Consider the following 27,119-nt stretch of genomic DNA (forward strand, 5'->3'; position numbering starts at 1 on the left):
TTGACTTCACTGCCTTCATTTTGGTGCGGGCTATAATGGCAGCCGCATATTTTCAAAATCTTTCTTAGTTTTTGCTTTCAGAGTAGTGAGAGAGACCCGGAATCACATGTCGACAGCTCGTAACACAGAGCTCGCAAACGAATGACTGCATTTTTATCTACAATTACAAATTGGGTCGGTCCGGTGTGATTTAATAAAATTTATTTTGTACTTTGGAGACATCAATGAATCCACTGTGAAAATTTCAAGCCCGTTGTTTCTGTTAAAAAAATTCGTAAAAATAGTTTTGAAAACGTAATTTCCGTAATTTCCGTAATTCCCCCCTTACACTGAGAGAAAAGTATATGATATTTGCAACTATAATGATATAGTAACTAAATTACAGTCCGAAATATCATATTTATATAAATCGGTAAATATTATCATAATATCGGTAACAATTACGACGTAGACATAGTATAACCAAGCATATAATATTTTTATTAAGAATTATAGTAAGTTAAACTAAAATTATTCTACGGATACAAAAATCCATAAAATGGTAGGTAAAGTAACTCTTTTACACAGTCAATATTACCCGAATATTTGCTGAATGATGACAGACGTGACAACATATGAACATTAAATCTCGCTATATTTGTGAATGAGAAATTACCAATATATGTGGTAAAAAAGTAACCAAACAATTATTTCAGACAATCATTGACTATATATAATATTTGTGTTTGTTCTACTATATTTTGCAGGTTCCACGAACTATAAAAATATTCGGTTGACGCCGAAATTAACTATAAAATACAGTGAGATTATAGTGAATTCAACTATACTTTTCCATCGGTGTAATTCCGTCAGGTTTTTTTTTTCCCTCGTGGACCGCGCGGCATGATACGCGCGTTATGACGAGGATACGATTGAGGCGGCTCGTGTCAACGAGCGCGGCGACACAGCAGCTAGTGCTGGGACAACTCTCCGCGCGAGCTACTCCCTGCGGGCGATATTTGCGCGCTGCCGTACGTACGTGCGCCCTGCACGTGCTCCCGTCAATATTGAAAGATATTAATCGCGAACTGATTTTCATCTCGGCGGGACAAGCGGGAGCGATATTCGCTGCGGGCGGCTGCGGGCGAAATTGCGCGCGGACGATCTCAGGATTATTCGGCGAACGCGAGAGAGTTCTTCAGCGTCTCTGCGAGATGCTCGCTCGTTCGCGTTTATTTCTCGCAGATGCAGGCCGTCTCGAATTTCTCTGTTTATCGCGGAGCGCAGGTAATCTGCGCGAGCGCGGCAATCTCACGCTTCTCCGCGAGGGAAGGTGAGAATCTTTTAGAGTTAACCCGGGATATAATTGCGCGGAGATCCCTTTGGCGATTTCTAACAGTTAGGCGCGTCTTACGTGCGCTTTATGTGCGACTCTTTGGTCGCTCGCGGTGTGCAGGGGCCGTACTTTTCTCGCTTCTTTCGCTCAGTGTCGCGGGATACACGCTAGCTGCGTCGCGTCCCACCGAGAGATACTTCCTCTCTCGAGACCGTCGGCAAGATGACAAATCGCCCGCTGGATCGCTCGTTAACCCCTTCCGTGGCAGAGCAAAATTCAGTAAAACGCACTGAAACCGCCTCAAAAAAAAATGACGGGGCGGGTTTTTTCAATAATTTGTATACTTCAGTTTTTTTGGTCGCTGAAGCCGAATTTGAGGTCAAGGTATAGAAATTCACTAAATGTTTAACCGTGCCACTTACGGCACGGTTTTGACTGGACGCGCACCGGTGCCACGGAAGGGGTTAAACCAGATCATCTTTGAATTGATGATTAAAATCGTCGACTCGCTCGCCGGCTATTTGAGGAACAGATTTTTTTTTACGCGCGGCGAAACGCACGGATAGATATTTAATCAGTGAAATGCTCGCGTTCCGCCCCTCTCGCGGCGCCTCGGCCATCGCTTGGACGTTATGATTTTACGATATATCGATTTGATGGCTAATAAAAAAAGTACCCGGCGATTGCGATGACCGCCGCCGTGTGTGTATGTGTGTGTGTGTGTGTGTGTGATGCTTTTAGCGTTATCCAATAACGATCGTTCCACTTAGATCAGCCCGGTCGCGAGGACACACTCGAGGGGGAAATCGCGATAAGAAACGCGAGAAAGCGCCGTCTGTCCGCCGGCCGTCTGACGTGTTTCGGCTTTAACTACTTGGGCGTCCCTCCCGAGATCCATGTCGGAGCTTACACGGCTGCCGGTCTCTCTCTCTCTCTCTCTCTCTCTCTCAGCACGACGGAAACCCAACGGGGACGGGCGTGTAACGCTTCCTCGCTCTCTCCCGACGAGCCCGCGAAACGAGGCGAACAATCCCGCCGATCGTCAAAGCATCCCTCCGGCGCGCGGCGTAGCGATTCGCGCGACTACTTACTCGCGCGATTACTCGGCGAAGGGACGCGACTCCCGGTGTTTCCCGCTCCGCTAGGATTCTACCGGCGCCGCCTTATGGGGAATTCGCGTGCTGCCGACGCCGCCGTCATTTCCGCAAAGCCGATACTTACATGCCTCGTAGCACGGAACGTGCGCGGATTGCGACTCGGCCGCTCGCGTTGTTAACCAGACAGACACAGAAAGAGAGAGAGGGAGAGAGAGAGGGGGGGGCAGGGAGGGGGGGGAAGAGAGGTCGGGCTCTCCGCAGATAGGATTTTAAGCCCTCTCGATTTCTCATCGAGCTCACGACCCGTTGCCGTCCCTGCGCCCATCGGCGCTCGTCAGCGAGATTAATGATCTTATTTATTAGCGTCATTGTCCGTCTACGCTGTGTATGCTACTGCAAACAACGAGCCCGGATACCCCGTGTTCTTGTTCGATCACTGAGCAGAGAAAATTGCTAACACAACTTCCTCCTCTGTCTCTCTCGCTCGCGCGCGCGCGCGCGCTATTTCATCTCGCGTCTGCGAGGAAAGGTTTCTCGGCGTCTTCGAGCGCGCTCGTGTAATCATGACGGAGCGGAGAATTTGGTGCGAAATTAACGCGAACGAACCGAACGCGTGTTCGGTCCGGCCTTCGGCCGAAGTGCGCTCGCTCGTTGTCACGTCGATTCAATCGGATTTCGTTTCTCCGGGTCAGCAAACTGAAATATCTCTCACGGTGTCTACGAGCGAAATCGCCGAAGGCCGCGGGGACTCGATCGCGAGGAGCGTTCCCACTTCTTCCTGTTCCGCGCGAAACTTTCTTGCGATCACGTCGGGTCGAGCCGGGGGGGGGGAGGGCGACCGAACCCCATTGGCTCCTTGTTCGGCGTCCAATTTCGGGGAACGGACCGGAAAATGGATGCAATGCGGAAAATCGTACGTGGGCGTGAGCGCGTAAAATCCACTGGCCCGTATCAGGAAGCGCAGGGGGGCGGGGGGGGGGAGAGAGAGAGTGTTACAAGGAGGAATAAACATTCCGCGATAATTTGGCACAATGCGCAGCTCTCTCTCTCTCTCTCTATCGGATCGCCGTTTTACCCGTGGTTGGAAATTTCGCCGCTCGACGAGGACGAGCACGTCTCCGTCGTCGCGGAGACACGCGATTCCGCGTGTATTTTAATATCGCGGCGCGGAAGCCGCGACTGTAAGCGGAGCTTTCGCCGTTCCGCCCGGGCGGAATAAAATTGTTATCGCAGCGGCGGGACGCGAGTGATAACACGGCGGAGTGGTAACGCGGCACAGAGGTGCGTTTTTAGCGTTTTACAAATTGCAAAATCAAAATCCGTCCCCGATCGGATACGGCCGCGCTCTCTCGAGCGCGTGTCGGCGCGCGGCGTTTCTCGTCATCATTCCGAATTCAATTGTGCGAGAGTCCGCGCTCGACATTTCGCGCAGAGTTTTCGCGTTGCGCGTACGCACGGTCATTACCGTTTCGTTTATGACGTTACGCGCGCGCGAAGCGTCGGCGGATCAACAGGCCGTTAATTCTTCGCCGAACGCGCCGAGCGACGTTCCGAAGCGTGTTGCGAAATTTTGCAAAATTAAGCGCGCGCAGTATTTTCGCGTGCAGCTCTGCTCGCGAGCCCTCGCCCCCTCCCCCCCCCGCCCACCCGCCTTCTCTTTCTCACTCTGCCTCCGTCTCTCACCGTGCAAAGTGCGCAGCTCACAATGCTGATCCATTTGCTATGTTAAAATATGCAGACGATAGCCTTTGAAGTCACTTACCCGGGCGCCCATTGTGGAAGCTTTGAGTCGAGAGTTCCGGATCGTTTCGCGTCCCGTACATCTCTAGTTTCTTTGCGAAAGGTTAACCACTTCCGCCGGTGAGTTTTAATTGCGAGTCTCAATTGCGAGCCGTTTCCAATTTAGTAAACGTCCACGCGGGAGAGAGGCAAAGTAATTCCGTCCGGCCGGCTTTCAAACGCGGGCGTGTCTTACGCTCGGAATTTCTTCCCGAAACGCGCTGCCCGCCCGAGCGTTTTATACGAATCGTGCGTGTGTGTGTGTGTGTGTGTGTGTGTGTGTGTGTGTGTGTGTGTGTGTGTGTGTGTGTGTACTTCGACGTGCGTACGTAATTACAACGTCGGAGCCACGACGGAGACACGAAATCTGAATCCACAAGAAAAGAGATAGAGAGAGAGAGAGAGAGAGAGCGAGAGAGAGAGAGAGAGAGAGGCAGATGAAAAGACCGGCGAGAAACACGCCCACGCACAAAACCGGAGCACAAACTTCACTCGATTAAATCTGCCAAGAGACGAGGAAAAACGACTCGCTCGTCGCGTGAATCCTCCATATGGACTAACGCGAGCGACAGCGGCCGTAGAGGAGGAGGAGGAGGAGGAGGAGGAGGAGGAAGCGCGGCGTGGAAGAACGGCGATTACGTGGCCGCTTGGCCCCGTCGAAAAATATAATACGTGCACGAGAGGGTTAACGAGAGAGAGAGACAGAGAGAGAGAGAGAGAGAGAGAGAGCGAGAGAGAGAGAGAGAGAGAGAGAGAGAGAGAGCGAGAGAGAGAGAGAGAGAGAGCGGCGGGGGTTTTTCATCGATTACCGCTGGAAGTCCGCGGAAGGCCGGCCGCGCGCGAATGAGTCGGCGCCCCTCCAGATGAGTCGGCGATATCGTCCTCGCCGTCCTCGCGGCCGTCGTCGTCGTCGTGTGTGCGGTCGTGATAAAACTGCTGTAGTGGTTTCCACCGAGCCCGTGCGCTTCGCCGCACGTGTGTGTACAGCTCGCCCGCCGCAAGCACGCCCATGTGGAAGCGGAGCGCGCGCGTGTTCGCCGCCGCCGCCGCGTGGGTGGCGCGCCAAAGTCCGCGAAAGCACCGGGTGGCGTCTGTCTGACTCCCCCCCCTCCCCCGCACGCGCGCGTATTTATCCCATTGTTCTCGGCACGCCCGTCACGTCCGTAAGATTTCACTCTCCGCCGCGTACACGTTCGCGGACACGTGTCCATCCGAGTGAGATGCGCCGCACGTTGCTCTTCTCTCTCTCTCTCTCTCTCGCGCGCTCGCGCGCGCGCGTTTTTCCTCCCTCCCTATCTCCCTAGCGCGCTTTCTATCGCGACTTTGTGTGTACAGAGACGCGAAGTGCGGCGATAAGATCGGCTTGATAGGATATCGCGAGTGTCGCGCTTCGCGAAAGGCAGCGAGGAGGCGAAACGCGACCTCGAGCGGAATTCCGCTCGATTTTTCGCGCCGCGGAGCTCAACTCGCGGTTTCGGGAGACACTTTCGCCGCCACTCTTTTTCGGGAGGGTAATATCGTCGCGCGGTGGTTGAAAATTTGGAAAAGAGCCGAGGGAAAGAGCGTGTGATGCGCTCGAAATATAAATACAGCGCGATTACAGAGGTTCGCAGAGAGTATGAGAAAGCGCTTCGCGCGCTTGTTAACCCGCGGCTTACAACTGCAACGTGCGCATTAATCACTTACGGGATAAGCCTCGGCCCGAGACGATAAGCTGTTCCGCGGATTTTCCGCGCGACGGAAAATGCGTCACATCGCGCGGCGGGATTTCTCTCCTGCCGAGCGAGGTCCGAGCGATCCTTCGCTCTGGATCTCCGCGAGCGCGGGGAAACCCATCGTTGTTCGCTCGAGATCGGATCAGTGAATCGGAACGAACGCTCCTGCGGCCGCGATGTAAGTATCCTTCACACGCAGGACGTGCGGCTCCCGGAGAGGGAAGGAACGAGGATAAGCGAGCGTTCTCTCCGCGTTCTGCCTGACGCGTCAACGTTCTGCAGCGAAATTGCATACGCGTTAAAAAGTTTCGGTATAAACCGCAAGTCGACAGGCAAGTTCCTCGGCTCGTGTAACGATATTCTCGCCGCTGCGTTCACGAAGGAGTGCAAGCTCGCCTCCGACGCGACTCCGACGAGCGGAGAAAAGTCGGCGAAACAGCCGACCGACTCGCGGCCGTAACCTCGTCGACGGCGACGGCGGCGGTTCGCCGCTGAAACTTTACGAGCAAGCCGACCGTGGAGTCCAGGTAGACAGGTAACACCTCCCTTCCCCTCCCCCCCCCCCGCGGCGGAAGGCGATGCAACACGCGTGAGAGATGCAAAAGCACGAAAGGTGGAAACGCACGACGGGCGGACGAGAGAGAGAGAGAGAGAGAGAGAAACGGAGATCGCTCGCTCGCTCGGAGTCCGAAAAGAGAAGAAAGCTCGACGGAAACTCGTCGAGATTGCTCCGCGCGAAATCGAGAGCAATAACTTTCCATTATTCCATTGCCATATTCCATATTCCGGTACAACGGCTCGTGCAAAGATGGGACTCCCCGCTTGACAACGAGAAAACCGACGTGACCGAGAGAGAGAGAGAGAGAGAGAGAAAGAGAGTAAGAAAAGCGCGAGCTTTTCTTCGGAGAACACACGCGGGAGGGGGGTGAGCGGGATTCACAGATTGATGTGTCGTGATTGAATAACTGATTTCGGGGCGAATTTGGGCATTTCGATCCGCGTGGAATCTCTGCTGTATCTGGCCGCGGCAGAGAACCCGCCGAATTTTCCGCGCTTTTCCGACCGGCTGGGTCGGGGGAGAAATGACCGAAATGGACCTCCGCATAGACGCGTCCAACGCACGGAGTGCTTTCAGCGCGTGCTTTCGAATCGGAATTCGTGTATACTCTCGTCGAGAGCGGCGTATCGAGCCCGCGACACAAGTTGCATAATCTTCGCCGCTATAGCCGGCATTACTTAGCTAGAAGGCTGCCACAACGGGACTCGTTCCACTTGACGGCCGACGCGATTCCCGTCGCGCTTGTCACTCATTGTCAGATTACGGCTAACGTCTCCGCCGCTTTCAGCGGCGGAGCCTTTCGCGATATTTATAGTGGAGGCGCCCGCACTGAGAGAAAAGTATATGGTATTTGGAACTATAATGATGTAGTAACTAAATTATAGTCTGAAATATCATATTTATAGCATAATATCGGTAATTATTACGATACAGGCATAGTATAACCAGGCATATAATATTTTTACCAAGAATGATAGTAAGTTAAACTAAAATTATCGTATGGATACAAATCCATAAAATGGTAAGGTAGCATAAAAATAGGTAAAGTAACTCTTTTATATAGTCAATATTACCAGAATATTTGCTAAATGATGACAGATGTAACTATTATATGAATATTAAATCTCACTGTATCTGTGAATGAGAAATTACCTTATATGTGGTAAAAGTAACTAAACAATTATTTCGGACAATCATTGACTATATATTTGTGTTTATTCTACTATATTTTGCAGGTTCCATGAACCTGCAACCACGAATAAAAATATGGTTGATGTCAAAATGAACTATAAAATATAGTGAGATTATAGTTAACTATATAGTCAACTATATTTTTCTATCAGTGCGGGCTTCTTTCTCTCTCTTTTTTTATATCAATCTAACATTATTTATACTACTATTTTCTTTGTATTGTTCCATTACTTGTTTATACTCAGCTCGCGTATTCTTTCAGTTGATGTAAAACTCAAAAATTCGTTGTATCATTTTTGACTTCCTTGCGCTTGAGAGGATTCTTTCCCAGAGCGCTCAATAAATAACGCTTTCTCTCTCTCTCTCTCTCTCATCTCCGTGTCTTAATGATAAGCAGATTGATAAGTATTTCTTTGTGTTTGGCAACGTTGTCGTCTCAATTTCCTTCGCCAAACACCGCGGAATCTCTCTTGAACTTTTTACTCGCGCAAACGGCGTAATCGGGGAATTACGAGGGTGGTCCCAGAAGTACCCGACCTGACGTATAGATAGCGGTTGTTGTTTGAAAAGAATGACTAAGGTAGAAAGTACCAACCTTATAAAGCTTAAGTTTGAAGTTTGACGACGCTACGTTGTTTAGTATTTGTTTGGCAGCCATCAATAGTGAACGTGAATTTGTAAACATGGAAAAAATTGCTCATCGTTATGTGATACAATACTTTCATTTGAAAGGCCTCAGTCCAACCAATATGAAAGCGGAGCTAGATTCTACTCTGGGGGAGTCTGCTCCTTCGTTTGCAACAGTAAAATATTGGGTGGCGGAGTTTAAACGCAAAGGAACATCGCAGTGGTCGACCAAATGAGGTGACCACGCCAGAAATGGTGAAGAAAATCCACAAAATGGTATTTGAATGACCGTCGACTGAAAGTGCGCGAGTTAGCAGACATGGGACAGGCGTTTCAAAAAGTGCTGTACATCGCATATTGACTGAAAATTTGGACATGAGAAAGCTGTGCGCAGGATGGGGATGCGCCGCGATTGGAAGGAAAACAGCGTCGTGAGGATGTTTCAATCGAGTGTTTGGCGAAGTTTCGCAGCAATAAAGCCGATTCATAACCACGGATGAAACATGGATCCATCGCTTCACACCTGAGACGAAGGAACGGTCAAAACAATGGATCAAGGTGGGGCTTGATGGCTATTTTCAGGAGCTCGACGATTCCCACTATAAACAGGGTATCGAAGCTATTGAACATCGCTGGCAAAAGTGTATCGAGCTAAAAGGAGACTATGTAGAGAAATAAAGAAATATTTCTTCCCAAATCTTTTGTGTTTTCTTTGTGAGGTCAGGTACTTCTGGGACTACCCTCGTAGCTCGAGGATGACGAATACGCGTAGAAACGCCTCGCTCTCGTCGTGTACCCCCCGCGCGAATGGCTTTCGCCGTAGCGGAATTTTAATTTGGAGATTACTCGCGCGGCAGAGGCACCGACGATTAACTGTTGAGATGAGAGGACGGACACGCTAATGAAATTACTCACAAAGAATCCGCAAATAAAAGTGAGCCGGGCTGACGAGGGGCACCGCTCTGCGATAACGGGCGGGAGGAGGAGGAGGAGGAGGAGGAGGAGGGGGGAGGGGGAGGGGAAGCGGGGTGCGCCTAATAACTGTACAAAGTTGGCCGGCGACGAAACAAAATATTTGCTCGACAACAACGCGGCCCTTCGCAATCTGATTGATGCGGCGACGCGGGCGATTTATCGCTCGCAAACAGATCGTACAGACGCGCGCGCCCTACGCGATAAATCCGACGTGATTAAGTTCGCAGCGAGGAGATTTATGCAGAGAAACGTAGCGTACAATGCGGACGGACGCGCGCGTAAATGCCGCGAATTTATCGAGGTGAATGTAAGTATTACGAATCCCGGGCGGGATCTATCCGGCCGTTCGCGCCGTGTTTTTATGGATTCCCGCGGATCCTCGCGGTGTTATAATGCGCTGAAACGCGCGGGAAATGACATTAACATTCTCGAGATTGGCTCTGCGAGCAGTTTCCGAGCGACCGCGATTTCAACCGCGATTTCACGCACTCAACGAGAGCCGCGCGCATTCAGCCCAGCGACGAGTCTTCCGAAGGAATAGAAGTCCCCCCCCCCCCCGCCCCAAAGCCGAGAGATACGCCGGATTTTCGTTCGCGATTTTTCGCGACTTTTCACCCCATCGTCCGCCGAGTCATTTTCATCCCGTAATTTCGACGGCGAGTTCTAACGATCGGCGCGATTGCTCTCGCACTTGCGTCGTTATTATGTCGCCGTGCTTGTCGCGCGCGTCCGCCGTTGCAACGAAAATATCTCAATTCGCCACTCGACACGTCCGAAAGCTCGCGGCTCGAAGCTTCGGAGATTCGTCACTCGACTCGCCGCCGGGCCGTGTGAGCGAGAAAGCTCGGACGACCGCGTGATTTTTCGCGAGAAGCCGGACCTCACGCCGGGCGGCGGCGTCGTTTCAAAGTGGATCTCTCTCATCAGCGGCGTTCGTTCCCTTTTCCATCGCGAACCTGTGACGACGACGACGACGACGACAGCGGCGGCGGCGGCGGCGGCGGCGGCGGCGGTGTGACGCGAGAGCCACGTTTATTAGTTAAAGCGCGATAGCGCGTCCGCGGACCGAGCGGCGACCAGTGCGCCGTAAACATGATTAAAGCCATATAACGGCCGCGAATCTGGCGTTGAATAATATAGTTTGATTGCTTTTCATGATACTGTGATTGCTTGCGGCACAACTGCGCTCGATTAATCCACTTACGGCCTTCTCCTGCGCGGACCAGTCCGCGTTTATGCGGACGCTCGCGCGCGACGATTCGCGTTCCACCGGCGAGCAATTTTTTCACGCGGCTTGCGACGCGACGTCCCGTCCGATAAAATCGCGATCGCAATTTTCTTCCCTTCCCGAGCTCGCCCGCGCGAATCCGCGATGATCGAGTTGGCTCGCGAGACTCGCGGCTGAGAAATAATGAAATTCCACCTGGAGATTAGCCGAGTAAGTGCGTAAGAGGAACACAGGCTGGCCGGGGCGAGAGGGGAGGGGGAGCGGGTTCCTGGAGCCGGGAGGGAACCGCAGGAGTTTCTCCGATATTTCATTAAAATTATTTGCAAAATCTGCAGCGTATAATAGAAAGAGAGAAAAAGGGGGAAAAAGAGGAGTCAACCGCGCGCGCGCGGTTCCGGCGGCGGCATTTATCGATAAAATTGGCGTAGCGCGCGTTCGTCGTTTCGCCTCTCCTTCTTGCTCGCATTTTTATTTCACCGCGCCACGTTGTCCCCGATTCGCGCTAGCTTCCGCCTGTCTCCGGTGTATAGACTGGCAGTCGTTTGCGCTGCGGTGTTTTCCAGATTATTAGGAAATTACTCGAAATTAACAGTGCTCAACCGTGCGCGCCAATTTAGCCGACGGTTTTTTAGCCGACGAATTTCGTTCCCTTCGTTTCGTCGAGCGTCTCCCGACGCGCGATTACAGCCGGCTTTTCCCTCTCGTGTGCAAAGCATCTCTCGCGAATCGCGACTTCGATTATTTGCTTTCTCATTGCTATTATTTCATTAGCATTAGCCCGTAATCATCCTGACCTGGCTGGATCCCGGGAGGACCGACTTGTCTCGAGAAGAATTTTCGCAAGATCGCCGCGTCAGCCGCGCGCGCGCCGACTAACGCGATGAAAATTCATGGGGAATTCAGGTCTGCCTTTCATTAAATAGACGCTCGGGAAAGGGGGTTTTTAACGTCGCGCGACTTCCTTTCTCTTAATCTCGTTCGGGAATGGGGAAGTAGCTGCGTCGGCAGCCGGTCGGCAGAGAGAGAGAGAGAGAGAGAGGGAGACAGAGAGAGAGCGCGAGAGAGGAGAGAGTCCGTTGCCGCGTCACGGCGTTAATCAAGACGGCGCGAAACGGCCCCGCGGCGCCGCTAAAACGAACATGTCCTGCGGGAGGATTAAAGAGCGGGAAAAATTTGTTACACCCCGTGGGCGCGAGGTCCGTTCGAATTCCGCGCGAGTCTCTCTCTCTCTCTCTCTCTCTCTCTCTCTTCTTCCTTCTCGCCAATGTGCCTTCCACACGAGTGCGCTTGCTATCTTTCTATGCAAATCCACGCGTGTCCTTCTTTTTGCCGGGGCCAGCCCAAAGTTCCCCCTCGTTCCTCCCCCTACCCCCCGATCGTCGCGGATATCGCCTCGAGCGGCGGGACCTCCCCTTCGAGAGACCTTTACCGCCGAACTCGCTGCGTTTTGCATTAAAGTTAATAAAGCGACTGCTTGGGCACGCTCAACTTCGTTACTTCGTTCAAGCGATTCGTCCTCGAGCGATGGGTGCGTCCTCGTGGACGAGGCGACGGCGACGGCGACGGCGACGGCGACGGCGACGACGGTAGTACCGTCGTTTGATGTAATTACCGCGGGATTGTGGGAATAAAAGTGGAGCGACCTTTGGCACGGCTATTTCTTTTTTTAAGAGAGGAGAAACGCCTCTCTCTCTCTCTCTCTCTCTCTCTCTCTCTCTCTTTTGTTGCTGTGTCTCGCGGAATATCTGTGAATTTCGGTTCGGCATTAATCCCGCTAATTCCGCCGAACTTGAAGGGACAACGGAGAGAATCTCGAGATATAGCATGTTATTACAGGCGATTGCTCCATCTTGAGGCCACGAATGTTTACACACTGCTTCATGCCCGAGTATATTGATTCTCCAGACTTGGAGAGCGAGTGTTGCTTAATATTCGATTAATCGTCTCAATACTCCATCCGCGCGCCTTTGATCTTTGGTTCTTCATTTCGACAAGCAATACACGTTAGTTTATTCATCGCTTTGTTATCCGCCGAGAATCTCGACGGAGGGCGAGGGGGGAGGGGGGGAGGCTTTTAAAAGCAGAGCTTCCGAGGAAGAGAAGTCGAGTAAGGGGACAAAGATAGAGGTTGCGCAAACGTCAACAAGCATTTAAATATGGATGCGGCGCAACGACAAGGCTAAATGAGAGTGAAAGAAAGTATCGGGAAATTCGAGCGCTGGGAAATCGCGTGGCGCGAGTAACGTCGTTAGGGAAACCAGCCTGAGCTCACTGACGAGAGCCGCGAGCCGTTACTCGGCAGTGGTCAATTATTTACGATCTTTCGTTGGGGACATAATTAGCTATCGATTCGCACTCGCGGGCCGTTGCTCGGCCCGGCTTGGCTTGGATCGATATTGATTGTCGTGCGGAATCAATGCGGGTCGCCTGATTGTCCGAGATTCATCACGCGATACTTATTTATTTACCAAGCGCCGGGCTCGAAGGATTCTGTTTTTCGACTCGAGTACCGTCCGCGAGGTGTGCGTTTAAAAACGCAGCCATTCCGCGTGTCACGACAAATAATTGGACTTAGCTGTGGAGATGCACCGCCATAAGCGTCCCAGCGTCCTGCATCCTGCGTCCTTCGTGTCCTGCTCCTCCCGCTGCTGCGTCGTTTCTCACAGGACACTCACTGACTCACTCGCGCTCGCGCGCGCACACACACACACACACACACGATGCCGATCGAGGAGACGCGATTTCGCTATTTCCATTGTCGCTTTTAATTAAAGTCTTTAAATCGCCCGGCGCAACCAACGCGGCACGTGCGCGTCGCCGTCGGCGAACGCGTTCCTCCAACAGCCGATCAAGTATTCGAATCGGCGATCGCAAACGAGACTTTATCGACACACGACGCTCCGCGTCGCTCGTCGGCTCGAGACGCAATGACGGACGAAAACGCGGCGATGCTACGAAAGCAAACTCACTGGAGCTGTGCTCTTGTTTCCCCCCCCCTCCCTCCCCTCCTGCCGCCAGTCGTCCGCGCGCTCGTCATTCAACAACCGGCAGACGACACAAACGCATATTTCCGAAATGTTACGAGCCTTCGAGGCGGCGAAATGGTGAAATTACCAAATTACTCGAACGGTTGCGCGCGCCGTACACGCATCGTGGCATTCGGCCATTGAACGCGCGGTCATTGATTAACACAGCGTGTTCCCCAGCGACTCGTGCTTTCGTGCGGCATCGTTGAGTGTCTGACCACGAGAACGAGCAGGAGCTGATTCCAGGACGCGCAGGACGCGCGAGGCGCGCGGACCTCGTCCTGTTTCGCTTCGTTCGAAACTTGTCCGAAATTTGTCCGTAGAAAAATGTAGAAGAGAATAGAAAATAATAACGAAGAGATTATACGGAGGGTAGCAAATTTGTCGATGTTTTATTTTTTGTTACTCGCTCTACTCGGGTTATTTAAGGGGGACTGGAGGGTCAGACGATACTGAAAAATCGTGCTTGTTTTTTGATAATGATTTTGTGACGAACTGAATAAATATGTGCAAGAATGAAATTTTTTGATATATTCATACGACATATGAAGAGTAGAAAAATTTTGTTTATTAACAAATATTCATATAAATATACGTTCACTCGAATTTTAAACGCGTTTCTCTCGAAATTTTATTGTTCAACCTTTTGCAGTGATTTCTCCGAAACTGAGCTTCGTATCGATTTGAAATTTTAGAGCGATAATATCTGTTTATCTGGCTTTCAGGTGAATCATGGACAACTCCGTCAAAATATCTCATTTCGAGATATTAATTTTTTTATTGTGAAAGAACTGAAAAATTTGAATTGTTTCCTAATAATAACTGCCGTTTTGTTAATTTTGTTCGATTTTTTTTCTAGTGTTCATCGGATAATGATAAGCCTCCTCAAGATTTCTAGCTAAAATTCATTCTGATCGGACCACCGAGAGCCGAGATATTACTGCAAAAACGATAACTTGAGAAAAAAAAGGAGAGCATATTTCAGCTATATATATCGTATACTTATACGAGTATTTATTAATAAACAAAATTTTTCTACTCTTCACATGCTGTGTAAATATACCTAAAACTTTTCTTCTTGCACATTTATTCAGTCCATCGCGAAATATTGTCAAAAACAAGCACGATTTTTCTGACCCCCCCAGTCTCCTTAATATTCGCTCCTTAATATTCGCAGTAATTCAGATGGAATATTTAGACGTCCGGAAATAATCGCTAACATCGAGAGACAATTTTGTGCTCTCGAGGCTCTTCGTCGGCGCCTCAAGTTCGATGGGATTCGCGAGATATTAATGCGGAAGCGAAATTTCGACTCGCTTGTCACCCTCGGCGAGCTCGCGGGATTTTTGAGGGAATTCGCCATTCGGTGGCGGAGCGCGCGAGTTCCGCCTCGCGATACAGACGCGTCTCTCCGCGAGATAACAAACTGCGACTATTTGGCGCATTATCTGCGCATCATGGCCGTAATTCACGCGGACGTATATCTGCGCGAATACGCGTGGATACATTACATTACACGCATCCGTGAGTTGATACGTGCGGGGTGCGCTGGAAGTTACATATGTGCGCGTTCGCGCCTCCTTCGCGCCGTGTTTTTCGGCGACTTCGGGGTGAATGTTGTCAGAGAACGCGCGGCGGTGATACATCGCGGCGCGAGTCGCGTTATGGCGACAAAACGAGATTCCTTTGTGCACATATACATTCTGCGGATCCGCAATTACAACAATCGACGCCGCTGCAATGCGCCGCGCGCCGCTCGTTTTAATTTCATTTACCGTACGCGCGCGATTTAGTGAAAAGAGAACAAACGCCGCGGCGCTGTCGCAACGCATTCCGCGCGCGGTATGTATCACAAATGAATCGGTCACACGGGAGAGGTAACGCGACGGGAATCACATTTCGCCGGAGAAAGCGAGAACTTGTTTTCTTTTTCCGGGGGAAATAAATGAAAATGCGAGAATGAAGGTGAAGAAAAGAGAGAAAGAAAAAAAGAAAAAACGGAAAACGTTAAACCTCGTGCGTGTGAGGAAATTTGACTTGCTGATGCGTGCGACGCTGATGCGCGAGCGGCCCTCGAAAAATGTCTCTTCCCCTTGAAAAATGCACGCGGCAAATTTATTTCTATTTAGCGCGCTCGCCTGTCCGCGTTGCGGTCGATTCGATATCGATAAATTATTCCGATATATTTTTACATACCGGGGCGGGGGGCGCACACAGTCGTCCGTTAATTAGCTCCTCGGTGGTCGGCTCTGGAAAATGAACAATGATAAATTAATTTAATTAATAATATATATATTTAATATTATACAATATGGATAATAAATTTAATTTTTCGCCTGCAACTCGCCGCCGATGAATGAATGAGGCGCGTATTTTACAGGACAAATTTCGATCGAACGGCTCGGCGGGAGGGCGAAGGGAGGAGGGCATCGTAACACATAATGCTACTTCGCGTCCCTTCCTACGGACAATTCCGAATCTTCTCGTCCTTATCAGCCCTCTGCCGATCTGGGGGCTGGCCTTTATGGGCAACGTGTTGATTTTGCGACGGATCACGGCTTTCTCCACGCTCGCGATGCACAGCGAAACCGAGCTGGTGGGGAGTCCGAGGGGGGGAAGGGCGGCGGCGGCGAGTTGCGCGAAGGGGAAAGTATTGAATTGCAGCTGAGGCAAATCGCGAACTTCATCGTAAAGTCAAGTCGTTTAGAAGATTGAGCCGCGCGCGCTGTGCTGCTTACATATTGAGGACTCTCTCTCTCTCTCTCTCTACGCTCCGGATAGGGGAGAGCGCCCGCTCTCATCGCAGCTATGAATAATTATTTCGCGATACACGATCGCTTTTGGTATAATATAACGGCGGTCTGGGAACTCGGCGAGATGTGTGTCGGGCGAGCACAACGCGTGCGGAAAACGGGCTAACCCGCTTAATCTCAGCGTTCATGCATAACGCAGCGCGTCATAAAATTATAAAATTTCACCGACTGCGCGGTCGGCGGCTGATATTTTACGATACTCTCTCTCTCTCTCTCTCTCTCTCTCTCTCTCTCTCTCTCTCTCTCTCTCTCACTCTCTCTCTCTTTGCACAGTCTCACGCGCGTATCCTGGCGAGTCGCGAGATCGAGCCATCGATCTGACACATTCGACGATGGGATCTCATGAAATCCTGAGAGAAGCGCACGTTCCAAAGCCGATATGACCTTTGCATCTCGTATTCGACGAATAGAGGGATTATATTAGAATATTTCAGAGGCTCGAGTTTTCCATGAAGAGGGGAAAAAGGGGGGAGAGAGAGAGAGAGAGAGAGAGAGTAACGGGGAACGGGGAGACGGAACGGGGAACGAAGAGAGCTCGGAAATGGCATCGCAGACACGGCGAGATCGTCCTCCTCACAGTCGATTTATTACTAAACATACTCGTATTTCTCTCTGATGGATATACCGGATCCTGAACTTTCGCTCTTTCTATACAACTCACGACTTTTCGCGATCCGTCTTGGTTCCTCGGTTCCTCGGCAAAAGCGGCAGGAAGCGTATCACGTGCGTGTGTGTGTGTGTGTGTGTGTGTGTGTGTGTGTGTGTCTGTCTGTGTGTGTGTGTTTAGTGCAACTACATAATTATAATTGTATCCGACAGTATGTATAAACTTGTGGCATGTCTGACATCAGAGATCCCTTACTACCCTCACCCTTATTATCCGATTACACGGAGAGACGCCTCGAAATTTCATGCAAGACGTTTGAGAATTGCCGCCAAGTGTTTGTCCGATTGTAAGAGTGCCAGACAGAGAGCCGACTGATGTCTCAGACACCGACCGTGTGTTACGCTCAGCGTGTGTATGTGTATGTGTGCGGAAAACATCAGTCGTGGAATTATCGAGCATTGAGGGATCTATAAATTTCCGCTGAACTCTGCTGTCGAATCATCACCGCGATAAGGCGGACGCTAAATTTGCAGGCGACAGTACGTTCCACATTTATGGAAAGGACACTCGACCGGAGCAGGACACCCACGTTGCTTCTGGGTCACCCCGTACGTCCCACGGGTATTCCGCTCTACTGTTCCATCAGGTTTTACCATCGAGGACCATCTTATCCAGCGCGCGAGCGGCGTGTCTTCCTCTCGGAGAAATTCTCCGGCACGGCGTTGCCGGGGAATCGTCCCGAAGGTGAAGTAATCTATCGTCTCGAAAGTAGATACGCTTGATCCAGCGGAAAATCTTTAAAATTCGATCGAGCCAACCGCAATTTCCAGCGAGCACATATCCCCCGGGGGTGGTGCGCGCGCGCGCGCGCGCGACGCCGTAGCCGGTGCAGGTAGATGCATCCGGGGCGTGGGGCGGAGGGAGGGGGGGAAGAAATAAGGGGGCCGCGGGTGTTGGTAGAAACGGCTCTCGTCGCCGTCGTCGGTCGGTGATACCGCTCTTTCCGCCTCCATCTTTGTTCCTCCGCCGCCGCCGCCCTCCTTTTTTCTCTACTTCCTCTCCCCTTTCTCTGCAATAGGGTGGCGAGGCAAAATAGCGAAACGACCGAATAAATTACGGCTGCTGCCCCCCAACGTAACGCGCTCTACTTTCAGGGGGAAAGAAAGCGAGAGCGAGAGCGAGCGAGAGAGAAAGAGAAAGAGAGAATCGTAGCAGCAGATGCAAAGAATAGAATGATATACTGTAACGACTGTAACGTCTGACCCTCAACGTAGCATCGAGATTTATGGCTAAAATCTCCGACACGTGCCCTCCGAGGAGGGAAGCCATCGCGCACGCGCGCGCGTATCGTGCCGATCGGCGGATCATAGATTTCGCGACGACTGTAAACTGAAGTGCGTTACGATAACATGCTTGAGGCGTGTTCAAGTATATCTCCACTTTAGACGCACAAAATCAGCAAATTAAATTGACACATATGTATGTACGTTGAAAGAACATATTTATGTATGTGTTAAATATAATCGTTTGTATGTGTGTCAATGGTTAGGTGCGTTAGAATAACACACTTTCAGTGTGTTATGAAGGCGAATCGAGCAACATTGCAAATCCAAGTACGTTACTTCGAAATGCACAAGCGTGTAAATGAATGAGTCTTTTTTACACATTTCTTTCGTTTCAAGTCACGCGTTATTTAACATATTACGTTTGAACGTATAACAATGAATAACATATAATGAATGATTTAGTCTGTAATAATATGAAAGCGAGTTATTACTGCATTAATTTGTTCGATAGATGCGATACTTTTTTGAAGGCGAGTAATCGCCGATTTCGTCGATTCGTGTCTCCCTCACGTGTATTTCTTTTAATACACATACGTGTGTTTATTCAAACGTGTGTTGACAAAATTAGTGTGTTATCATGAACACGTTACTAGTGTGTTACGTGTTATCCAATATATCATTCAAGTGTGTTCTCAGTGTATTTCCGATTATCATTCTGCGTCTAAATAACACACTCTACGTGTGTCACGGGATCGTCGAGGAAAAGTAACACGTTTTCGCAATGTGTTACATGGTGCGTTACAGACAAGTGTGTTTATTGAAACACACTTTTGTCACGGAAAACGAATTATTTTGACAGCACTTGGTGCCTTAACTAATGTGTCAAAATAACACACTGACACTCCATTTTAACACACATGTTCCGATGTCTAGTTTTACAGTGAATCGGCATGAGAAATGGAGCAAAAGAAAGAGGGAGATAAAGCGGAAAGGAGGACGTTGAGAAATCATAGTCGACAATCGCCGCGACCGCGGCGCGGCGGCGGGGGCGGCGGTTGAAGGAAACACGGGCGCTAACAGGTGAGCGCAGAGTCGCGACGCGAAGGAGCGATACGGCGAGCAGGCGATTTCCTCGCGAGCGCCACAAAGAATCCGGCAGCGATAGAACGGCGAGCGATAGTTGAAAGAAACGCTCAGCCCGCGCGATATATACTTCCAATGCGGGGCCGGGGGGAGTTTATATTTAATACAGCGGCAATCGGTATAACTTTACCCCTCCGCGGCTCGTGGGCTGGCCAGCGGTAAAAAGAGACTGCGGGGGGAGGGGGGGGGAGGAGACTTTTGTACGAAGTGGGTCTTACCACCGGTGGCGATATCGCTTTCTCTCCGGCGACGAGAAAGAGGAAACGCGCGGGGCCATTAAGGGAGAGGCGAACACGCGCGCGAGAGCACCGGGGGGTGCGCCGTAAGCCGCTCGGATATCCGCGAGGACTTTATTATTACGCCGAAAATTCCCGGGCTCGATCGAGCGCGCGATACCATCCGGCGCGATTGAAAATATTAAGAGTCGTTACCGGGGCACCTCCGTTCTCTCGCGAGCGTATTTTCCCTCCCCCGCACCTCCGCGGGCTGCTCGCCTCTTGGCGAGTCTCTCTCCCCCCTCCTTCCGCGCCGCCGTTCGTGCCCTCGGTCTGTGGATCATCTCGATATTAATTTTAATTAATTTTGGAACGCGACGGGGGCGGTGGGGAGGGTGAGATATCGCTGCGGGCGGAATTTCGTTTTTCGGGGGTGGATATTTAACGCATCGCGCGCAGCGGAGCGGAAAAAAGCGTGAATGACGCTGCTACCACCCGGGCTTGGTATCGATCGACACGGGGACGTCGTCGCCTTTCGTTGCCGAGGGCGCACACCTCTCGCTGATAATCCGCGGCGGGCGTAACGGCCGCGACTCGACTACAAACGGGAGCGCCGCTCGGTGAAGCCGTAACGTTACTAACGCGGCATCGCGACAGTTGTTCGTAATTAAGCAGAATCCGCCGGTATGTCGGCTAAAGAGCGAGGAGAATCCCTTACACGGGTAATAATTTCCGGATTTGCATGTGCATGTGAGATATCGTGCGTTATACCGCGCGCTGCGTCCCAATTAAACAAACGTTTTCGCAAGCGACGCGTAAATCAAGATTAATTCGCGCGGCAGGCGTCGATGGTGCTTGTGGGGAAAAAAAAAAAAATACGCACTCGCACACACTTGGGCGATACGGAGCACGGAATGGGCGATATTTGAGTTCTGAGACGGCGGCGGACCCGCGCTCCACTATTAGCGAAACTAATACTTTCTATATTTGAGCTACTAAAAGAGAGGGAAAGTGAGAGGGAGAGAGACGGAGAGGTGGGAGACAGGTAGAGCCGGGGCGAAATGAAGGAGAGCAAACGAAACGGAGAGAGTGAGAGAGAGAGAGAGAGAGAGAGAGAGAGAGAGAGAGAGAGAGAGAGAGAGAGAGAGAGCTGTGTAGTTATCCAAAGTTGGTTGTAATTACAAAAGACGAGGGGCGAATGCCACGGAACTTCTTGAGAGGCATACATGTAATATTTCGAGTGTACACAGCGCTTGAGCCAACACTCTCGGAATGGCGAATGTGAAGCGCGATATGGCCCGATATTATAATATTTTCAGCGCAGGCGCGGAGGAGGGGGGTCGTCGTGTGCGGGCGAGAGCTCCTCAGTGAGAGCCTCTGAATTGCCGCTGCTGAACCAACTCTCTCGCGCGGAACAATTAAGAATTTTCTAATCTTACCTTGTAAGTCGCGGGGGGAGACCGTGAAAGGGCGCGATTTTCGGCGGCAGCGGCGGCGTCTCGTATCGCGACACGACTCGACATCGTGTGCCTACGGGATTCGATCGGGATTTATTTGAACGAGAGGACGCGCGATTATCTCCCCATCCGCGGTAGGCTGGAAGTCAGCCGATAATCCCGGGGAGTTGCGAAATTATGGAAATACCCGGGCAAATATATGCGTGCGCGTAATTTACCCAAACGTATCGTTCGCGGCGGCGAAACGCGCGCGCCGCGACTAATTCTAATCGCGGGCGGATAAATTTTATTCAGCGCGGATGTGCGGAGGTAATAACGAAAGTATCATGGAAATGGGGTATGGAATTTTGTTCGCCCGGCTCGACGGTCGGACGGTCGGATTATCATGTCGAGATTTGGTCCCTCCAATTTGCGCAGGGATTCCCGAACTTTCTCGCGCGGCGACAGCCGCGCCCCGGCTCGAGGTCGCTCTCGCACCCGGCGGAATCATTCGGTCGCGTTGTACGCGGTCAACTTTTGTGCGCGAGCACTAATGCGGTGGATAAGAATTCCAAGGCAAACTGAGCTTCGTATCTCCGTATTATCGCACTGCGCGAGTTTGCGCTCCTGATGAGGATTCGCGCGTACGGCGAGGAGCGAAGCACCGCGAAGCGAGAGCGAGCCGCCGGAGGAATCGCTTTTTAATGCCTCGGATCACATTAAATTGCCCACACCACGGATTTCTCGAGCGACGGAATCGGAGATGCTGATAAAATGAGAGACCAGAAGAGAGCGAGGCAGCGAGAGAGCAGCGGGCGGAGAGAGAGAGAGAGAGAGAGAGAGAGAGAGAGAGAGAGAGAGAGAGAGAGAGAGTTACCGGAGGATATTATTACACAATGAAGGCTCCTACTAAATGAAAATTAAATCGGGCTCCGACGTAATGGGGACTGGCACATCGAGTATTTGACGAGGTATTCCCCGAGCGCGGTCCTGTAAACGAAAAACTACCGGAGACCGGCAAATTAAAGCAACAAGTTCTCGGGCGACCGCCGCTTGAATTCGCCTTGGGTCGCGAGATGCGCTTTAAGCGTGAGATAAGGTACGGCTGTACGTGCAAATAATACGCGCCATTGTCCCGGCGAGAGGAAAGGGAAAGAACAAACTGGAGCATGTCTCTGGCGGACGAGATAGAGATTCGTCCGTTCCGGTCGCCGTTGTCGTCGTCGTCGTCGTCGTCGTCGTCGTCGTCGTCGTCGTCGTCGTCGTCGTCGCCGTCGTCGTCGCGAATCCCCGAAATCCGCGGCGAAAACTGAAATTCACGCGCGACCGCGTTTTAATAATCCGCCCAAGTTCTCTCAATGCGCTCCGCGACACATCGCGAACTTTGGACTCGCAGACTTGCGGATATCGTCAGCTGTAAATGCTCGCGGCCGACGACAACGCGCGGCCTGGCCGCGTGTATCGCATCGAGAGAATCGCGTAGCCACGGTATTAATCATGAGAAGAGAGAGAGAGAGAGAGAGAGAGAGAGAGAGAGAACTTTCGAGATTTCGGCCGAGAGAGAGAGAGAGAGAGAGAGAGAGAGAGAGAACTTTCGGCCGAGCCAGTACGTAATGACGCTGCACGTACGCGACGGCGGCTAATTAGGGTACACGAATACTCGAGAAGACGAGAGAAACGCGCGCGAGATTGTCGAACTTACTCGCCGACGTGGCGGCGAATGAAGCGAGTAATTCGCAAATTACGCGCGCGTCTTTGGCCCACCGAAACACGAAGGGTGATTCGCGCTCACGCGTCTTAAGGAATATTAAGAGAGGGCCGCGACGCGCCTTCTTTATCCGAGCTTTGCGCGAAAAATGGGAGTCGCGGGATACAACCCTCTAATTACTCGCGCGACTCTCGGATGATTTGTGGGATCCCGGGATAAGATTATCCAGCCCTCCCTCTCTCTCTCTCTCTCTCTCTCTTTCGGAGCGCGAGAGCGCGCTGGTAATTTTCACGTCGTTAGTATCGCTGTTAAGGGCCTCTCCCCCCCGCCCCCGTGACACAAGGGGCCCCCTCGCCGGCGGAAGCAATTAATATAAATGTTCCACAGTCTCGCTCGAGATCGAGCGGCAGCGGCTGAATGTAAATATTATTTCATCCGAGCACTTTGCAAAACACACGGATCTTCTTGCGCGGCTGGTAATTGCGCGCGCGCGCGGGTCGCGTCGAGTGTCGCGCGCGGGGTCGGCTACACTGATAGAAAAATATAGTTGAATCAACTATAATCTCACTTATATATTTCACAGTTCATTTTGGCGTCAACCAAATTTTTATAGTTCGTGGAAGCTGCAAAATATGATAGAATAAACACAAATATATAGTCAATGATTGTCTGAAATAATTGTTTAGTCGCTTTTACCACATATATGGTAATTTCTCATTCACAGATATAGCGAGATTTAATATTCATATATAGTTACATCTGTCATCATTAAGCAGATATTCCGCTAATATTGACTACATAAAAGTGTTACTTTACCTATCATTTTATATTTGTATCCATACAATAATTTTAATTTAACTTACTATAATTCTTAGTAAAAATATTATATGCTTGGTTATGCTATGCCTATATCGTAATTATCACCGATATTATGCTAATACTTGCTATAAATATGATATTTCGGACTATAATTTACTATATCATTACAGTTCCAAATATCAATATACTATTTTCTCTCAGTGTACGACGGGAGCAATTATTCCCGCGCGCGATACCCATCGAAGCTCGTCGCTCGCTATCGATCGTCGTATGCGTCTGGCAACGTGTCGATTGCATAGATTTTGCCGGGACGCGAAGCCAACAAAATCGCGCGATATACGTGCATTTTCGACTTGCGCGCGTGCGGCCGAGTGTGCTTCGTTGCAGGATTACGGTGCGGCGGCGATGACAGTCGCCGACGCTGGCGTGAAAATTAATTTCACGGAGCACGCGCCCCGCTCGTCATTTGTAAATAAATATATGCAATAGTTATAATTAAAAGCAGTCTCGCTCATTATATCCGCGGCGCCGAATTATCCCTACGGTCTCGCAGCGAAACTCGCTAATGATCCGCTGACCGCACCTGTAATTCTCCGATCCGGCCGCGTTTCCGCGATAAATTGCATCAGCAACGAACAACGACGAAGGCGGCGCCGCGGCCGGACTCGAAATCACTCGCCGAGTTATTCGCCGCGCAGACAGAAGAAGAAGTAATCGCGACAAGGTGCCGCAAACTTGGCCCGAAACCTGGCGGTCGGTGGCGGCCAATTTATTTCTTATGCAAATAAGAAGATTAAAGCGGGAGGGGGGGGGAGGGGGGGGCGGAGCGGGGGAAGATTAAAGTTGGAGTATAGTTAGACGCATTAACTGAAACTTGGAGCAAGTCGCTCGCAACAAGGTGCTCTCTCGCGGAGTCATGTTAGCCTATCAAGTAGTTGGCTGGCAGGGCAGTTTCGGGGCAAAAGTTACCGCCGATATATCTATCCGCAGCGCCGTAGCTATCCGTAACTTTCTATAGGTATGCGAGAGCTTAGGATTCCGGCGCTTAACCGCGAAAACATTTCTTCTCTTAACTCGGAAGCATTTCCTCGACGCTGTGTGTTTTCACGCCCGTCCAACACGCACACCGGCGGGGGGAGCGGGGAGGAGGAGGGGGCGAGGGGGGGGGGGAGTGAAAAAAGTTTCACGTTCAATTTATCCGCGCGAGGGAGGAAATTCCTCCTCCCTCCCCCCCTCGGCTTAATATATCTCCCCCTCCCCGCGCGCGTGCTTCCCGTTATTAATGGCAGTTAATTTGTTTTCGGAGGCGAACGGCTGTTTTCAGCTATTAACCGCGCGCGACCGCCACGGTAATTGAATGGATAATTTCCCGAGACTAGGGAATATTTTTATCCGTATGAGCAGATTTTTTTCTCCATGTCGTGGGGGACTCGCCGAGACGACTCGCGAAAGACGACTCGATGTTCTCCCGTCAACGGCTTTTACGATTCCGCTATATTAGAGGCGAGATTGATTGTACACTGAGAGAAAAGTATATGATAATTTGGAACTATAATGATATAGTAACTAAATTATAGTCCGAAGTATCATATTTATAGTAAGTATTACCATAATATCGGTAATAATTACGATATACGACATAGTATAACCAAGCATATAATATTTTTACTAAGAATTATAGTAAGTTAAACTAAAATTATTGTATGGATATAAATCCATAAAATGGTAGGTAAAGTAACTCTTTTATATAGTCAATATTACCAGAATATTTGCTAAATGACGACAGATGTAACTATATAACAAATATAGCGAGATTTAATATTCATAATTATTACCGATATTATGGTAATACTTACTATAAATATGATACTTCGGACTATAATTTAGTTACTATATCATTATAGTTACCACCATATATATGTGTGGTAAAAGTAACTAAACAATTATTTCAGACAATCATTGACTATATATTTGTGTTTATTCTACTATATTTTGCAGGTTCCACTATAACTATAAAAATATGATTGACGCCAAAATGAACTATAAACTATATAGTGAGATTATAGTTAATTCAATTATATTTTTCTATCGGTGTAGCGAAGCTTTTCCTTTCCGATTGTCCCGGCTGCCCGGCGCGGCGCGCGCGACATATTTATGCAGCGCAATAATTTCGCCCGTGCGAAACGCGAAGAACTTCCGGGACAGCATGTGAGAGCCTTGGACAATTTAATTAGTAGTCCACGAGATGATTAACTTTGCTGTCGCGCGTGTTCAAGGTGAAACTGCGACCTAATTGCGCTTCAACGACCAGCGATATGCAAGATCAGTACTGACACGGCTCGGCCGTCAGTAATGGTACGCATAGTTAATAATTAATGGCTCGGCCGCTACGTGGAAGCCTAACTATAACGTGCAAACTCGAACATGGCATTTCATAATCGCGCAATGACCGCGTTTATTCCTCGAGAGCTCGCCTTGAACGAGAGAACGCTTTGATAGAAAAGGGCGAGACGATAGGAAAGCATTTTGTTCGGAGGGATCCGCCTCTCGCAAATTATAGCTGTCTGCGCTCGCGACGCAAACAATGCGTTGAAATGCTCTTATTTCTCTCACCGCGGAGGAACCGCGCGGGGGATGCAAAAATAACGCGGATTTATTGAATCGGACATCAAAGCGGCAAAATCGAGAAAAATTAGCGCGAAACTCCTCGGAAAGAATTGCGCAAGAATTGCCCTTCGCCAATTTCAACTCGCTGACCTTCCGCCGAGAGTTTCACCTCAAGTTTATTATTAAAAGACGTTAATTTCTTTTTCCCCTCTCTCTCTCTCGCTCCCTCTCTCTTCAAAAACTCGTCGGTTAAATTCCCCCGTGCCGCGCGTATTATGTCTCGTAAATAATTCACGCGTTATTAACGCAAAGCCGGCCGGCCGGCGTGTTGCACCGCCGATGGAGCGAATACGGCTCGAGATGTACATCTCGAGCAAGAGGGGGGGATGTTAAAAAATTCAAAACGCAGCCGCGCGCGCGCGATCGAACGCAGTTTCGACGCTGTCCACGCGCGCGCCCGCGATTTCGCACGCGGCGACCCGCGCGGAAAAAGCCGCGGTGCCATTAACGGCTCCCTCCGGTCAGCTTCGGGGATTTTTGAATGCACGTTAATTTTCCCGGAATTCATTACTCGCGCAAACTAAGCCGCCTATATCGCGCGTCACTGATAGTCGCGGTATCGAACGAGAAGATAGTCCGCGCAACACGTGTGCGTGTTCGTGACCGCGATGACGCACACCTCGTCGTCGTGCTGTGCACCTCCTCGCGCACTCCCTCCCCCCCGGGCTCGCACTTGACTTGGGTTGAGACTCGCAGCGAGAAAGATCTGTCTTATTTATCCACGTGATCGCACGATCCCGCTTGTATAAAGTTTGCCGGACGTATCGGGCGACGCCGGCGATTGGCCGCCGGCCAGTTTTTTCGTCTCTCTTTTTCTCACTCTCTCTCTCTCTCTCTCTCTCTCTTATCTTTCTTTTTCTTCTCCCAAGACAGTCTTTCAAAAGTTTCCAAACGGCCGGTCGACTGCTCGTCT

The 27,119-nt window shown here is 50.5% G+C and overlaps 1 protein-coding gene across 1 annotated transcript in view; it reads right to left on the reverse strand.

Annotated features, from left to right (window-relative positions):
• The window catches only part of LOC105182316 (1-phosphatidylinositol 4,5-bisphosphate phosphodiesterase epsilon-1), a 160,715-nt gene that overhangs the window by 110,683 nt on the left and 22,913 nt on the right, over positions 1-27,119 (reverse strand). The window contains exon 2 of the mRNA XM_011139660.3: positions 15,709-15,761. The gene's annotated coding sequence lies outside the window, so the exon portion shown is untranslated. The remainder of the gene's footprint in view (positions 1-15,708; positions 15,762-27,119) is intronic.

Source organism: Harpegnathos saltator, unplaced genomic scaffold (assembly GCF_003227715.2).
Source record: "Harpegnathos saltator strain DR-91 unplaced genomic scaffold, Hsal_v8.6 scaffold12, whole genome shotgun sequence".
Classification (NCBI taxonomy): Eukaryota; Metazoa; Arthropoda; class Insecta; order Hymenoptera; family Formicidae; genus Harpegnathos; species Harpegnathos saltator.